Source organism: Pholcus phalangioides, unplaced genomic scaffold (genome assembly GCF_987345545.1).
Source record: "Pholcus phalangioides strain wild (caught in Gottingen) unplaced genomic scaffold, Ppha-v1.0 ptg000017l_1, whole genome shotgun sequence".
Taxonomy (NCBI): domain Eukaryota; kingdom Metazoa; phylum Arthropoda; class Arachnida; order Araneae; family Pholcidae; genus Pholcus; species Pholcus phalangioides.
In genome coordinates, this window is record NW_028301610.1 from 19303821 (window position 1) to 19320880 (window position 17060).

Below are 17060 nucleotides of genomic sequence, written 5' to 3' on the forward strand. Positions count from 1 at the left end.
TGTTTGGGAAACTTATTTAATATATACTTCTCAAATGAAATACACATAATTTCATGAACTAAATTACACTAAACAATATAATATTTCCTATGCAAGTTCAATATTACAAAATCATAATTGGTTGGAGATATAGGAAAATTTCAAATAAAATGTAGAAAAATTAGACTTGCCTTTAAAGAAATTTGCAAAAATCTTACAATATCTGCTTGTCTTGTCATCTCCTCCAGAATACACCAACTCTCAATGCTCTGTAGTACAAAATATTAACATTAATACCACTCAAACAGAAATTTCACTCATAACAATTAATTACTAATGTTTCACATAAATATAATTCCCACTGCTGCCTGGCAGTCCAGTGGTTAGGGAGCTAGCTTCTGACTGTGCAGGTCTGGGTTCGGATCCCGGGTCGGGCATGGATGTCTACTAACACTAGTTATTACACTAACAAATTTCCTGGACAGATCGTAACGATCTCTTGGGAATACGTGCTGATCACGCTATTAGAAAAAAAGTGCTTAATAAGTTATGTAATACATGCAATCATTAAAAAATAATTCAAAATCACGATACTCCTAGAACCTGCAGCAATTAAAGAAAATATGTGAATTAAATATAGCATTTGACACCCATTTTACATTGAATTAAAAAAAATTATTTTTGCCGAAAATATATAGGGAGGTCTGAATGAGTGGCATGTTTTTTAGAATGTATTATATATTTATGCAGGCATTTTTAAGCGTTTCTGCACATTGCAAGTCTATGTATCATGTTTGCATGTCAACTTTTACCCCATTTACCCTCTGGCATTTTCAGAAATAGAGGTTAGAAAGTTTTGAACTCCTTTACGTCATTACGACAGCCCGAAAATATTATACATATTTATTGTTATTATAATACATATATATTATTCATATTTATGAACTAATTTATTATTTACGAAAAGAGCTTACATACACGATCATCTTACAATCAGAAGCCACACATTTTATGATGAGGTCGGTAAATAAGATTTTTTTCCTCCCAAAAACCTTGACTATTTAATGTACATTAACATCCAAAGTGAGTGAAATGTCATGTTAAGAAAAATAATATTAAAAAAATTGGTTTCATCATGTCAGCAAACCTTCCGCTCAACAGCAAGTCTTGTCTTCATCTCAGCGCCAACTCCTTGCATGGCCGCCTTTCTGTATTTTTTGTTAATCTAAACTCCTTGTATCATCTTAAATGCATACATCACGCATTAATAGCATCGGAAAACACAAAAAGAATTTTTGAATCAAAGAATACTTTCATCAAAACACACACATCGCTGCCGCCATTACGGAAAATGCAGTTGTCCTCGACCTTCACGAGAGGGTCTTCTCACTCCTTCACTAGCGCCATCTTTGTCTTTAACAAAGGAAGGAAAGTGTTCCTTATTTAAGGAAAAGCGAGCTGAGAATACAGAATTTTTTCTTTTTTCCTTAATTAAGGACAAACAGTGGACAAGAAGAGAATTCATACCCTGGCTCTCGTTTACAATTGTCCTTCCCACACGATCTGCATTATTGTTCACAAAGAATATGGGCGCAAAAATTTCCCTTTTATCGTTCATAACAAGAAATCGCTGAGTGAACGATAGAAACGTTACAGGGGACAAGTAGATGGTCGAGCCCCAGGTCCTGCAACTTGGATTCCAGAGACCAATAAGAGTATCACCACTAGAGCAAAGATTTCTAACTGGTATATTCTATGGTTCCGTTAAAGTTTCTTTTAGAGTTCTGCAAATTCAAGAACCTTTAAAAACCCTGAAACCTTCATGTTAAAATCTGTTGAATTTTTTTAAACATTGAATTTTTAAAAAAGAAGCTGCCCCAACTCCACATGACAGTATGGGCCTTCTCACACTACTAAACCAGACATGCAACTCGTTCATATTCCTCTGCAGAACTTCTAACAAATTGGTACATGTTGGAGTGTGTGCGCGCCTGTGTTGTGAACCTAAGGTAAAGTTTGTTTCTGTGTAATGCTTGTTATTTGTAGTGCTGCCATCAGTTTTTTCTAACTGTGAGTGAAGTGTGATGATTGAAGATTTTATAATTGTAGGCCTGTTGCTCTCTGTCACGAGACTTTTTAACAGGGAGATCGGCTTGCATTAACGCAGCCTCATCACACTGGAATACTGAAATCAAACAAGTAGCCTCAACTTGAGTTGACTTCAAATCAAATTATTAATTAATAAGGTTACTAAAAGTATTACATTTGATTAATGAAAACCACCAAGGAGACACCTAGGTCCATACTGGTTGTTACAATGAAGTTAATTTATAAACATTAACAATTGACAATATAAAATATAATTACAGTGTTTAGTAATTTTGAAGGAGAAAAAAAAAAGATAAAATGAAAAAATCAAAATAAACTCTCACACATATAATGCATAAGTTACATATAAAATACAATATAATGATGCAATGGGCAGGGGGTACATTATTACTTATATTAAAAAAAAAAAAAATCTATAAATAAATCAACATGAGTATATATGATTTGAAATAGTACAGCAGAGCTGACAACAAAAATGAATTTTAAATAAGAAATAACCAGTTGGAACGGGAAGTCAATCTGTAGCAAAAAAAGGGGGGGGGGGGTGCGAATTTGAGGACGAAATCAAAAGTAGTTTTCAATATTGACTATTTGAAATAAGTATTGTTTAAGAAGTTTTTTGAAAATTGAAAATATGGCAGGCAGTATAAGATAATTTTTGGAAGGCTATTATAAAATTTAGGAATGAGGAAGCAAAAATGTTTTTTGAGAATATTTTTATGAACTAAAGGCAGAGAGTATATGAAATTATGTCTATTGGATGTTCGTGACGAATTCAAAGGTAAAGTAAACTTTTTTCTGATTATAAGTATGGATCTAAAACAATATAAATACATTAAGGGTAGGATATTTAGGTGTAGAAAAAGTTCATTTGAAGGAGTGATGAAATTTCCCATCAAAATTCTAATAGCTTTTTTTTGTAAGGAAATTAAGGGAGCAACAGTGGTAAGATAATCACTACCCCAGAGTGGCAGACCATAAAGTAAGTGTGATTGGAAAATTGAATGATAATACGTCAACAAAAAAGATTGGTTTACATATGGTTTCAGATTGTACAATTTGTAAATAATGAAACTGAGTTTTGCTTTTAAATAATTACAATGCGAGAGCCATTTTAAATTTTGATCAATACAAATACCAAGGTATTCTATGGTGGATATTTGCTCTAGACGTTGACAGTTACATAAATTATTGATAGTACAAATTGGTTCATGCAAAATTATGTCATAGGCAATAGGTGGGATAATTTGTAATGAAAAGTTGATAAATTTACTTTTGGACACATTGATTAGGAGATCGTTAGCAATGAACCAATTGCAAACTATTATTAGGTCAGTATTTATATTGTTAATAAGTGTTAGGAGGTCATCTTCTGAATAAAGTATTACTGTATCATCGGCAAATGTGATGATTTTGCCTTTGATATTCAAATTATAGATCATTGATAAAAATTATAAATAACAATGGTCGTAAATTAGATCCTTGTGGGACTCCTCTGATTATCTCCATGGCATTACTTAAATAATTATTGCATTTGACTTTTTGAGTTCTATTAGTAAGATAAGATTTGAGAAGATCGAATGCATTGCCCCTCCCCTTATTCCATAGGAATACAGTTTTGATAACAATATTTTATGATTTACACTGTCAAATGCTTTTCTTATGTCAAGAAAAATGCCTATTGTATTTCTGGATTGATCAATATTCCTGTAGACGTATTCAGAAAAGTTTAAAAGTGCAGATTCTGTGTTTCTATTAGGGAGAAAACCATGCTGATTATTAGAAAAGAATTTATTGTGTTATTTAAAAAAGAATAAATCCTGTCTTTAATTAGTGCTTCATTTCGAGATAGGCGATAATATCGAGATAGGCCTGTAGTTGCTAATGTTATTTGGGTCACCGCTTTTAAAAACAGGAATTTTTGTAGTTATAGTATTGTAACAAGAGGCATTGTCTTTGAATGATTTTGTTATTCTATGGATTTCAATACTGTCAGTAGGAGCTAGAAAAATGGATTTATCACTGAGTAATGAATTGCTCAAAACTATCACGTTCATGATTTTGTTGTGAAATATTTATAAAGTTGTAATTAAAAGTATTTGTTAGCAATTGTAAATTAGTCTCAGAAGGCAGGTATGATTTTTTTTTATCAGATTCAAGTATTGTGTTTATCAATTTCCAACGTTCAGATGGGGTAGCACAGTTTGAAAATTGAGTTGAATAATTTTTTTTTTTCATTGCTTTAATTTGATTCTTGAGATTATTTGTAACGTTTTTGTAAGCATTTTGAATTAAGATGTCAAATGGGTATTTTTTAGATTTTAAAAAAAGTTTTTGTTTTATCTTAGTCAGATCAACTAATTATGGGATAATCCATAGTTTATGTTGCTTTTTTAGTTGGGCTAATTTGAAGGTATACTGTGTGATTGTTAACTATGGTTTCAAGTTTAAAGATCATTTCATCAAAAACAAATCCTGGACCTTCACTTGTAAAAACAAAATTATAATGTTGTAGATAATCTGAAATACCAGTCAAATCAGTTTTTTTGAAGTGTTTCCTGTCAGTATTATCAGTACTGGGATTAGTCAATAAAAATTTCAGATTAGATGAAATTGGATAATGATCTGTTAGGTCTGTAGTTAAAATTTCCTTTATTTTAATTGAGTTACGAATGAAGATGTGATCAATGCAAGAGTTAGAGTGTGGCCTTGTAACTTTTTGTATTAAAGGGGTGAATCCATGACCGGATAACATATCTTCATAATTGGATTGAATACCAGTACTTGTGTTAAGAATGTATGTTTATATCGCCAATTAATAATACACCTCTGCATTTAATATTTTTTAAATTTGCATCAAGTTCATCAACACATTGTATTGCTGGGAATGAATGTGATCTGTATAAGTTCAGGATGATAAATTTTAGTGTGGGTTCTTGAATAACTATTAATTCACCTGTTTGCATCAAGATGGAACCGAGTTCAGCAAATTGAACAGATTTTTTTGTATAGACAAAGATACCACCCGAACTGTTATATTCTCTGCATCTTGAACAAGTTGAATTGCCCGTTCTCCTTCACACAGCGTATAATTCTCATCCTGATCTTCCGGTACTATCTTGTGAACTGGGATAGAAAAAAAAAAAAAAAAATTGTTACAAAGAAATAAGTAAAAATTTTTTCATTTGTTTTAATTCATTTCAATGGGGAAAAAAATTTGCAATAGAACATATCTTTTTCCTCAATACCTCAATATACCTCTTAGTACGTATATGTTGGATTTATTAGTTTATTGTTTATTAGTCAAAGTATTGGGACATGGGATTTTCATTAGTTTCATGAGATGAAACAGCGAAAGCTGTGGTTCCGAGAAACAAAACATAACAGTGGTGCGAGGGAATGATTTTCTCTTAATACTCCCACACACAGACACACATGTGCCTGACCTAAATTACAGGCATTCCGGTCAGAAAAAAATGGGGATGCATCAAGGAACGTTCCCATAGAATATGCAACATTTACATGTTTACATATTGTAAATATAGTCGTATTTTGGAAATTCTTAGATATTTACCCAGAGTTATCTTAAAGGCCCCTTTTACACATACAATTTTTCCCGCACTCCCGGAGTGGGCCATTCTTGTGCGAAGGATTAGAGGCGGTTAGGAGCGTGGAATTCAGAGTGTGTTGTTAAAAAAACATTCTTGCATGCGCTCGTTTTGAACTGTATGTGTAAAGGGAAGCATGTGGCAAAATTCATATGCTTTTGCATGGCATGTGGCAAAATTCATATGCTTTTGCATGGCATGTGGACTTACAGGGAAGCACAACACTCAACGTTCCTGGCCAAAGTTTTTTCCCTGTTGGCAAATCGAATTCAGCTGCCGTTTGCGCAGAAAAAATATAAATTTCAAAAGCTTTTTATTACTAGGTGGATTATTCATTTTTTAAAAAAATTATAAATTGAAATTACTGTTACTAATTTATGGTAATTTTTTATGCAATTGATAAGAAATAAAATTTGTGATAGTTAAACGTGTTGATGTCAAAACCCAACCCTGTTTGTACCTAAGGATGAAAATTACACCTCAAAATTTTGAATTTTTAAAAATTCAGTATTTAAATTTTTTGATTTTAAAAAATGACTTCACGTTTAGAATATAACCTCAGCATTTTATTAAGTGAAACTATGTTTTCCAGCGGCTAAGAAATATTAAAACTTCAATTTTATTTGTTTTACCAGGAAATCATCAGGGAGGGAACCATCAGTATGTTACAGGAAATTCTAGTGCAAGTCGTAAAAATGGCAGTTTTTTTTAAGAGCTGCTATTTTTAGTCTTGCAGGCGCCATGGTACCTGGTATTTATCAAACCCTGGGTTTTACCATATAGGCTACTAAAGTAAATTAATGAGAGCGAAAGCTAACCAAGAGACAAGGAAAAATAATCTGTTACATAATCAAGGCACTGGTGGGAATCGAACCCACGATTTCTTGTTTACTAGACAAGTGCTTCGACCTACTAAGCCATAGTGCCACCAATTTATGCAATAGAACAGAAATTCCCAGGGAACAAGAGAAAGTAGGAATTGAATTCAAGCAGGTCAACAGACAAAAACGTGCGCAATGTTTTGACTGATCAGGGTAAGCACCACACGATTTCACAAAAGGTCATTCAAAACAGATAAAAAGACCAAAAGTCAAGAAGTTGATCTTTGATCATTTTTGTTCCACATGAGTGATAACATTAAAATACAAACACCATGTAAAAATAAAAAGCCAGACTTGCAGCTAAAGGTAATGATCAAAAAATCTCTTGGAATTAAACTTAGGGATGAAACCTATCAACACATAAATAGAGCACAATAGAAACCATTATCACTTAAGCGATCAAGAGAATGTTCTAATTATATGGCAGCATCTAAAACCCACAGATGTTAAAATGTCAATGATGGCTCAGATTTCAACATGATAGTGAACTCACCACATTATCGTATCCACAGAATTGAACTCGGCACACATTAGCACCACTTACAGAAGCACAATTGACACCGCTAAAACAATGAGAAAATTGGTGCTAAAAAATTGTCTACAATTTTTTAAGTCGCGAGAGCACTGAATATACCTATCATCAGGCCAGTAGCCAGAAATTTCGTTCGGGGGGGGGAGCAAAATGATAGAATAGATTTGGCTTTTTTTTTTGCGTCATTTTCTCACATTTCGGAGAGCAGAGCCCCAAAGTCCCCCCCCCCCGCTACACCCTTGCCTATCATCAAAAGAGCACCCTTACAACAAGTTTGACATACCAATGCATGAAATCAGGATGATTTCCAACCCTACAATGCAACTTGTACAAGGTGTTTATTTGCAACGTTGATCAAGTGCTCACGAGCACAAAATCTGACACAAGCATCGAGCACTCAGGGTGTTTCAGGGAGCAACGGGTTGAAGATGCCTGGTCGGATTCCTTGGGTATTGGGTGGGAGATATGTAGAACAACAGGGGTGTATTCACATAACGAAATCCTATTTGAGACTGGGCGCCATAACTGTTCAAGTGCTTAGGGCCAATCCGGCCCTGGAGGGGGCTAAGCATGCTATAGCCTAGGCCGGCAAGCGTGAGGAAACAGTGGTCAAGAATAGATAACGGTCGGCATAATCATAAATAAAACCTGTGTGGCTCATGAATGCCCTACAAATGATATAAACTAAACTTATAAAGAAAAGAAACATAAAAAAATTGAATCCCAATTAAATAAATATCTAAATAAATTAGCGAACTCACCACGTGCAGGACGCAGGACAAAACCTATACCTATATTCTAGAAACTTTGGGACAAAATTAATGGCGCGATAAAGGATAAGGATGCCTGTGTAACGGCTAGCATCGCAACACCTTTGCCTCTTCTCATCGTAGTTCATTTCTTTTGCTATGCCACTGCATTAGCAGTGCTTTTGTGTCATTAACGATTTTTTCCTTGTCAGATGGTCTCTTATTGTTAGGCCGAGTCTAAGCAATGTCTAAAAGCAATACGGTCATCTACATCTGGAGGCTCGTGTAGGTACTAAATACTACCCATCTTTCCCCATAACTTTTCACTTTGCGAAAGCTTTCACATGCGCCAAAACACAACTGTGGAGTTATGAGATTTGTTTATAAATAGAGATCTTTTTTCGTAATTACAGTCGAATCCCGTTATAACGAATACCGTTATAGCGAAAATTTCGTTTTAACAAACACTTTTCTAATCCCCCAAATAAGTTTACATAGGAACAATGCTAGATAACCTGGAATTCCTTTATAACGAAATTTCGTTATAACGAAGTGATTCCTCCGGTCTCTTGGCGTTCGTTATAACGGGATTCGACTGTATTAGTGCATCCATGATGTATAGGGATACGTAAATTTCGCAAAAAAAAAAAAAAAAAATCAGGTCAGAAATTTCGTATTTTTTTCACAAAAAAATGTATTTTTTCGCAAAAAATAAAAATTAAAAAATAAGTAAAATAATATATTTGAAAAAAAAATAGCATATCATAGGCCCTCGGCTAAAATGATTTTTCTGAGACCTCCCTCCCCCACCTTACTAGAAATGCTTACTCTCGATAATCCGAACTAGATCTCATTTTCATAAGGCCCCTCTGCACTTGAGGTTTCTGGGCCGTGTTCGGTCGGACCCATGCATTAAGACGACACTGGTTGGAATGTCATGGGTAAAGTCAATTTATTTTAACTCTTTTCTGCTGTTGTGTCTTCAGCAAAGCCAACGAAGGATGACGTGGTCCAGGATCTGGCCTGGCCACGGAGAAAGCTCACCCGAGCCAACAGGCCAATGAGGGAAAACGTGGTTCAGGACCTGGCGCTTGGCCACAGACAACAACAAAGGGCTCAAGCTCAATAGAGCTACAAAGACATCAGAAGAGCTCATCGAAATAAATTGTAAAATAGAAATATTTAAATCTGTGTATACTTTTTTTTTTAATAATGTGTTTTTATATTCATGTATTTTATATGCATAATAAAGCACCCGACATCGTCCAGCCCCCTAATCCGGGGCAATGGTAAAAATTGACAATGGTCGATAGAGCCTGGGCGGTGCACGGGATGAAATGAAATGAAAATGTGTCTACAGCAGAATACTATGCCGTTCGATTCCAACATACAGTAGAATCTCGTTTATCCGACCTTCCGTATTATCGGACGTCTCCCACCGCAAAAAAAAAAAAAGATCAAGCACAGACTATTGAGCTTTCAGAATTTCACATAACGACGGATTTAAGGCTCTAGAAACTGCAATAAAATACATTGAGCAACAAGAAGCTACAGAAATCGACATAATGATGCTGCAAAGATGACGAGATATGGCAGCGGAGAAACGGCACTCGTCAGGAAAGCAGACTACGATCAAAAATATTTTTAAATCATCCAGGCCTGAACTTTTTTAAGTACTGTATTTAACTTCAAAATATTCTGTAACTGTAAGTTCATCTTCTCACTTAATTTTTTCTGTTGTTTTTCTGTTTTCATGATTATTAGGTTCGTAATGTGCAAAATTATAACCTATTTGACGTATAATAGGCTTTTCCTTAACACCTCCGTATTATCCGACGTTCTGCCGGCCCGTTTACGTCGGATAAGCGAGACTCTGCTGTACTCATTTGTATATTTTTTTTCGTAAAAATGCCCTTGTGAAATTTCAGCCCAAAAGATTTCAAATCTACTAACTCCATCAAATATGTGCGGAAAGTTTGATCCTTTCAAATTGTCAATTGGCATAATTTTCCTACAGAACTCGGAAACGAAAGTCAACTTTAACCCGTATTTTAGGAGCTAGAATTTCACTGCCAAAACTTATTTTTAAGAGACTTATGTGCTGGAGTAGGTAATCGTCTTCATATTTATTGAGAAAAGCAGCAATATATGATATTCGCTCAGATGAACGACACCTTTGAACCACGAATTCTGCCTGATTACTACAGACGTCTGGAAGAATTTTACTGCCAGTAATAGCCTACTAATACAGTGATACTTCGTTTTTCTTTTTGGTAGCTTAAATACGCACTGCTCATTTTTCTTCAGTGCTAAAACAGTTATCTTCGTCTTGGCCACAACAGAATTAAATTCTTTGAATTCTTTAATGAATGCGTCACCCACAAGATTCACTTTATGCACCCAGCATTAGTAGTGCATGTCTGATTCAGCAGCAGCAACACCATTGGTAGTGCAAAACGTTGTCACTAAGAAGTGTTTTTAATAATTTGAAGCACGCATTCATGTAACGCGCTGAGTCTGCTACTAAATCCTTTATTTTCGTATTTAGTTTCGTATTCTTTTAAGCTATCAATTATAGTTTGAAACACACGGAAAAATTAACGATAAAATTTAAATTATCATGATTTCGCAGTAAAGTAGTAAAAATTCAAATTTTTCCATTTATTCGTCAAAATTGAAAAATTTCGCATTTATTTCGTGAATTTCGCATTTATCGCGGTTAATTCGTAAATACGAAATTTACGTATCCCTATTGATGTAGCAGCCCCACGAGTATATGTTTAGACTATTGTTTCCCAAAGTGGGCAATATCGCCTTCTGGTAGGAGATGGAATGGTCCAGGGGGGCGATGGAAGTTACGGATTTAACACAGGATCCTATGGATTCACTCAGGGGCGTCGGAAGTGTTTCGAACCTGTGTGTGCTCGTCTTGAGTTCCATGTACGAAATTTCGATTTCTGAATCAATTCTGTGGGTGCTCAGACCTGTTTTACAAATTTTCGTGGGTGCTCGAGCACCCACAGCACCCCCGGCTCCGACGCCACTGGGTTCACTTGAGTTGGGGGGCGATGGGACAAAAAGTTAGGAAACTATGGTTTAGACCAGTGGTTCTCAACCTGGGGCCTTATGGCCCCCTTGCGTTCCTGGGATATTCTAGGGGGGCCACGGGAGAAAATCAAAAGAAAGGTGATACACGACAGGTGGTGAAGGGAGTCATAGAGAGCTGTGAAGAGAAAAGCTTTAAAAGTGAAACATGGTTGAAAAATATTACTACTTTCAGAATCCATCAGATTCGTCCATAGAAGGGGGCGTCTTAACCCTTGGGTCTATGTGGGCATGACCCGGATCTTCATGTCTATAATGGAGGGAGGGGGACTGCACTATATGGGATCTGCTACTGTGATTTTCATATGTAAGATGTTACTTAAAGCTAAGTATGGAGGGCCGCCAGAACAACGGTTGATGTGTTGGTAGGGTCGATTTATCGTGCATGTTCGTTGAATCGTCCCGTATTTCACACAGACCGTATTTTACAATATAATTTGACTCCTGGGAGAGATGATAATCCACCATTTGAATCCGTGCCTAGCCAGGATTCCAGAGATTGATCTGATTTATTAAAATTTCATTCATAATAAAAAATAGAAAGTATCTCACTCTTGGATGAGGGTAGAGGGGGCCCAGGATAGGACAGGGGGCCACGAGAAAAAAGTGTGATCCATGGGGGGCCCATGAGCTGAAAAAGGTTAAGAAACACTGGTTTAGACTAGTGTTTCCCAAAGTGGGCAATATTGCCCCTGGGGGGAGCAGGACCGCATCTAGATGCTTGGTCACATATTTACATCAGCCTACTCGTCCCCATACGATAAACTAAACGACACCACAAATGAACTCCACACAGTAATAAGAAGAGCTGGCACCACACCGACCATCATCTGTGCAGACCTCAACGGCCCCCGTACGGTGCTTGGATACAAGAAAACAAAACCCAGAGGCTCAAAACTCCTGGATTTTATAAGATCTTCTAATCTAACAATACTCAATGACGGAGGAATCACATACTGTCACGATGGAAAAACAGGGTCTCCTGACGTCACCCTTATAAACGAACACACCACACTGGAACACATCGAGTGGAAAATTCACAAAGAAGCAAGCCCAGGTCTACCCCAAAACAGAATCAATAACAAAATTCTCAAACTCAAGAAGGCGGATCGAAAACTTTCTCAAAAAGCTTAAACCACAGGTGAAGGGGCTGACACAAAAATTCAACAGGGCCAATACCGAAAATGAACTCGAGAAAACCGTCGAGGGAACCTTCAAAATTCTCAAGAACATCGGGGACGAGACACTAAAGGTCTCCAGAGAGACAGAAAAAGATCGCACACCATGGTGGAGCCAAGACCTCGAGATCATGAGGAAATGATATCGGGCCGATATCGGGCCAGCAAAAAACGATACAACAAAGCCAAGGAAAAAATCAGAGCCAAGGAAACATTCCACAGAACTAGAGAAGCTTACACAAAAGCCATTAAAAAAGACAAACGAGACCAATGGAAAAAGTTTTGCACGGAAGCATCGGACCCATATGGTGCAACATATAAAGGCACAGTAAAAAGAAGAGCAAGGCCAGCCCAACTTATGATGGAGGAGGGAGAAAATCTCACGATAATGGACGCAGCAAAACGCCAACTGGAGAGGATGTTTCCCGCAAGCAACACATGCAGGGAACCTGATCTCGAACAACTTTTGAATACCCCCAGGAACAATACAATGAGGGAAAGACCGATTTCGAAACCAGAAATCTCTGGAATTATTAATTGCTTTAATGACAAGAAAGCACCGGGGCACGACCAAATCAATAATAAGCTTCTCAAATCCATTAACTGGACGTTCCCCCGATTCCTTCACGCTATGTTCAACAAATGTCTACAACTGAGTGTATTCTCTCAGCATTTCAAGTTGGGGAAAATTTTCGTAATCCTCAAGAAAGATAAGGATCTACGGGAGTGTTTCACAACCACCGGGCCGTGAGTGTGTGATTCGCAGTTTCTTTTTTTCCATTCATTTCTCGTCAGTTGTGTGTATGAACGGGCCTTTAACTTACGGTAAAGCGATTTACCGGACCGCGAGCGTCCAAAGGTTGAGAACCACTGATCTACAGTATGTACAATAGGGTAGAACATCACTCATATTATTTCTAGTTAATTAGTTCAATTTGACCTTTTCGCTCCAGAGTTCTCTTTGTTTCAATTGGTTTGTAATAATTCTTTATCAAGTATAGACCTGAGGTGCACATGTGTACCTAACTCCAATGGTCCTAGTAAGGATATCGACCCCAATTAATTAATTAGGTTTTTTTAAAAAAAAGAAACTTTTTTAATGGGCATTTTGACATACAATAAACAAAAATCAATTTTTTAATAGCCAGTTTTGGCTCACAGGTGAAGAGGTTAACTTGATGAATGTGCTTCAATGGAAATTCAGTGACTTACTCTTAAAAAGGAAAAAGGAGTAAAAAGAAAAAGTGAAAAATTTCTAAATAAATCAAGTTGCACATGAACATGGATTTTTTTTCCTTCATTTTACATGAATAAAAAAATAAATAAAAATAAAAGTTATGAAGAAGCGCTTCAGAGAAGAATTGGATTTTTCCTTGCGAGATAAAATGTACCGTATTTTCGAGCGTATTATAATACGCAGATGCGAATTTCACTACTTTAAGATTTCATAATCCACATTTGCGAGTTTTATGCATCAATAGTGAAATATTAATTTTATGAAGGTGTTATGAGCCACATTCTTGTTAAAAAAAGTCGATTTTTCAACTTGAATTTATGCGCCAACTATATATATGTGTAAAAATTTATTTTTGCCAGTCAATTTTTAAAAATACCCAATTATAAGTCAGGAAAAAAAATCTATAGATTACACGAAAAGTGTAAAATCTGCAGTAAAAAATCAAGATAGTTTTTTTTAATTTATTTTTATCATGTGTATCTCGAGCCCATCCCTCTTTCGAAGCAAATTTCACTTTGCACTTTTTTTAAATGAATTTTTAAACTGATTTGAAATATACAAAATTTTGAACTTGGGCGCTGTTACACGGACTGTGATTCAATCTTCATTTCCTGTTCTTGCTGAAAAGAGAAATTCGCAGATGGCCATGGGTCAAAGGCCAACACGAAAATTCCTGAGAACGGAAAGAGATGAGAGGACCTAGATCCCCATCATCGTCCCTTAGCTGTCCCCTGCGGTATCGGTCGCAAATAAGACGACACGAAGTAGTTTAGCCCTCGGACGGTGAAACAATAACCACCTATGTCTAGAGGGCGTGGGACTGCTGGGTCAGTGAGTGACCTAGCAAGCAAGGGAGCAGGTCAAAGAGTGACCAAAGAAACACTGGTGCAGGGGCGGCTTTTTTGGGGGCGCCGCTCTTGTAGGGCCACTAAATCAGAGTTGAAAGGGCACCGTAATAGCTTTGTCGACTAAAGAAATGGTTGGTCGCACCAAAAATGAGTCCCGCATGGCTCGAGTGTTTTCTCAAGCCGCCCCTGCACTGGCGTCCCCCATGTTCCCCACAGCCTGGACCTTGGGTATGATGTTCGACAGGCTTTGGCGTGAAAAAAGAAATGACGAGAATCTTCCCGGGGCCCCCAGTGCAGCCCTGTCAGTCTCGCATCTCTCGAAATAGCTGTAGTTCGGACACGGTAGCGCAGACAGCTTTTCGAGCGCTATTTAAAATGTGTCTGTGTCGAATATAGAGGGCAGCTCTGAAAAATTTGTATTTAAGTCTAATTGAGGAATTTATATCGGTACTTTATAGCATATGTGGTCCCAATTTATGACTACGAGTTCATTTTCGGGACTAGGGTGGTTTTACGATATTGATGAGAGAAAATTTACGTAATAAGAGGGCGAGTAACATAGTTTACTTTCAACATTTTCGTGCTGATGCGCTCTCTGAAACCGATAAGGAAAGGTCATAACGAAGAGTTTGGGGCCCCCAATATTTACAGGTATTTCATGGGAGAAAAAAATCGGTACGCGTATAAAGGCAGACAAGCTGGAAAATAACTTCTGGGATGGGGGGGGGGGGGGTCATATGGTTTAGTTTATCACATAATTAACTTATTCGCGCCCTAAGGGGGCAAGTGATGAAGCTACTTGCTTATCACATGATCAAGTTCATTATTCTGTCTGCCCACCCACTCCTCCTCTTCGAAAACTATTTCTATCTGCGACCCTGGGTAATGGGGACACTGACAGCTGGGAAACAAAAATTCACAGGTAAAGAAATAAAGAATTCAAGTTACTTAATATTGAAGGAAGAAGTGAGATAATTACTTTTAGAATCCCAGACCTACCCGTAGACGTTCCAGGTCATATCCCCGGGTAGTCTCCAAAAATTGGCATTATTCATAAAAAGCATTTAAACTATAAATTTAGTCTGAAATCAATCTATAAAGTAGAAATGTATACGCAAAAATTCCTAAACACAAAATATTCCTAAATATCTGTAGCCTTGTTAGCCGCATTCTTTTGGGGTCATGCTAATAAAATTCCCCCCGAATAGATCAAATTTTACCCCCCCCCCCAATTTTAAAATATTTTTGCGGAAGGGGGGGGGATAGATAGAACCGCTCACAACCCCGGACTGATGCGAAGCACCTTACTTTCGTTACCTCAAAAGAGGCAGAGTTGTGTCGGAAAAGTTAGCAAAGATTTATAGTGGTGACTCCCAAGTTTCGAATTACTCGCGTCGTTCTCCCCACGAAGACAGTCATCAACTCGATGCAACATACAAGCCATTTGAAGAAAATGGGTGACTGAAGCCAATGACTAGGGAGAAAAATTGCACGTGCGCCCAGTGGCACATAAGGGCCGGACACCACAGACTGGGATTTCAAAAAGAAGTGTGGAAAGGACTTGAAAAAAGAAAGAAGAAGCTGGCATATGTTCAAGTGGGAGAGAGAATGGTCCAAATATACAGTATATACACATTACATATATTCAGCGCTTCGACTGTGATGAGAAACGTGCCTCCGTCCACAGTGCTAGGCAGTTTTGTATCCCTTCCCTTTTACAGAATATGCAATATATACACACACAGAGGCTGCTCTGCGGACGGGAAAAAAAAACCGTCCCTGCCGGGAATCGAACCCGGGACCCTTGGATTATGAGTCCACCGCGCTATCCATTGCGCCACAGGGACTTAAAGAGAGTTATGTCAACATTTAAAAGCGATCTTAATACCGTATTTACAAATGGGGGTCATTCCAATATTAACGTTAGCGGATTTTCAGCCCTTTTTTGACCCCCTTGTCAACAAAATTTCGTCAGCTCTGCCCCCAGCTCCTAACGGATATTGAGATAAGACGTACCCGGAAGGAGGAAGGCATGAGCCCCCTATGTTCCCCCCCCCCCAGACGACCAAAAATTTATTTGATGCAAAAAATATCAGAAAAAATAAATTAAAATATCGGAAGGAAATATTTTTGTGTTATTACAGAGTGTAATTAATTTTTGCTGAATGCTGTTTGGAGGCTAAGAAAAATAATCAAAATTTCTCTTGAAAAGAAATTCATTGCGATCAGTGATGGTAACTCGTGGGAAAAATTGCCCAAAATTTACCCAATTGGGAAATTTCTTAGCATTTCTGGGAAATTTTGAGAGTTCATTAAACCAAATATTTTTTCTTGAAAAAATAAAGAAAAATGAATGCCATGCAATACTTTTCTATTGTAAAATACTTTGCGTATTTTCCCCGCTAGATGGCAGCACATTTTTCATAATGCCTGGGAAAAATTTAGTCAAAAAGGAAATTTTTTGCTGGAATAGGTCACCATCACTGATTGCGATCCACTTCCTAAGCCTTTTGTGCCTCCTCGATCCTGCGTACGCATCAGATTGGGTTTTCTCTCCGAGAAAATGCATAGTGGGGTCATTCAAGTATTTCGTCAGCATCGATGGGGGGTTTCCGATTTGCTGATTATTGATGACAAGGGGGGGGGGGGTTTGAATATGATGCTTACGTCATCAACCACCCTTCATAAAAATATGAAATATTCTTAATGGAACTTACTGTGTGTACCAAAAACGAGAAAACCCTTTCCCTAGTTTGTGGGGGGGGGGGGGGGGCACCTGAACTAACAGTTATAGAATTAATTACCTATAATATTAATTGTTGTTAAATGTGTCA

At 37.2% G+C, this 17060-nt stretch overlaps 2 non-coding genes across 2 annotated transcripts; both read right to left on the bottom strand.

Annotated features, from left to right (window-relative positions):
• Window positions 1-6549: 6549 nt before the first annotated feature.
• On the bottom strand, window positions 6550-6623 carry TRNAT-AGU (transfer RNA threonine (anticodon AGU)). Its single transcript has one exon. It is a non-coding gene; the product is annotated as a tRNA-Thr (tRNA).
• A 9377-nt stretch (window positions 6624-16000) lies between these two features.
• Window positions 16001-16073, bottom strand: TRNAM-CAU (transfer RNA methionine (anticodon CAU)). Its single transcript has one exon. It is a non-coding gene; the product is annotated as a tRNA-Met (tRNA).
• Between the last annotated feature and the right edge of the window lie 987 nt (window positions 16074-17060).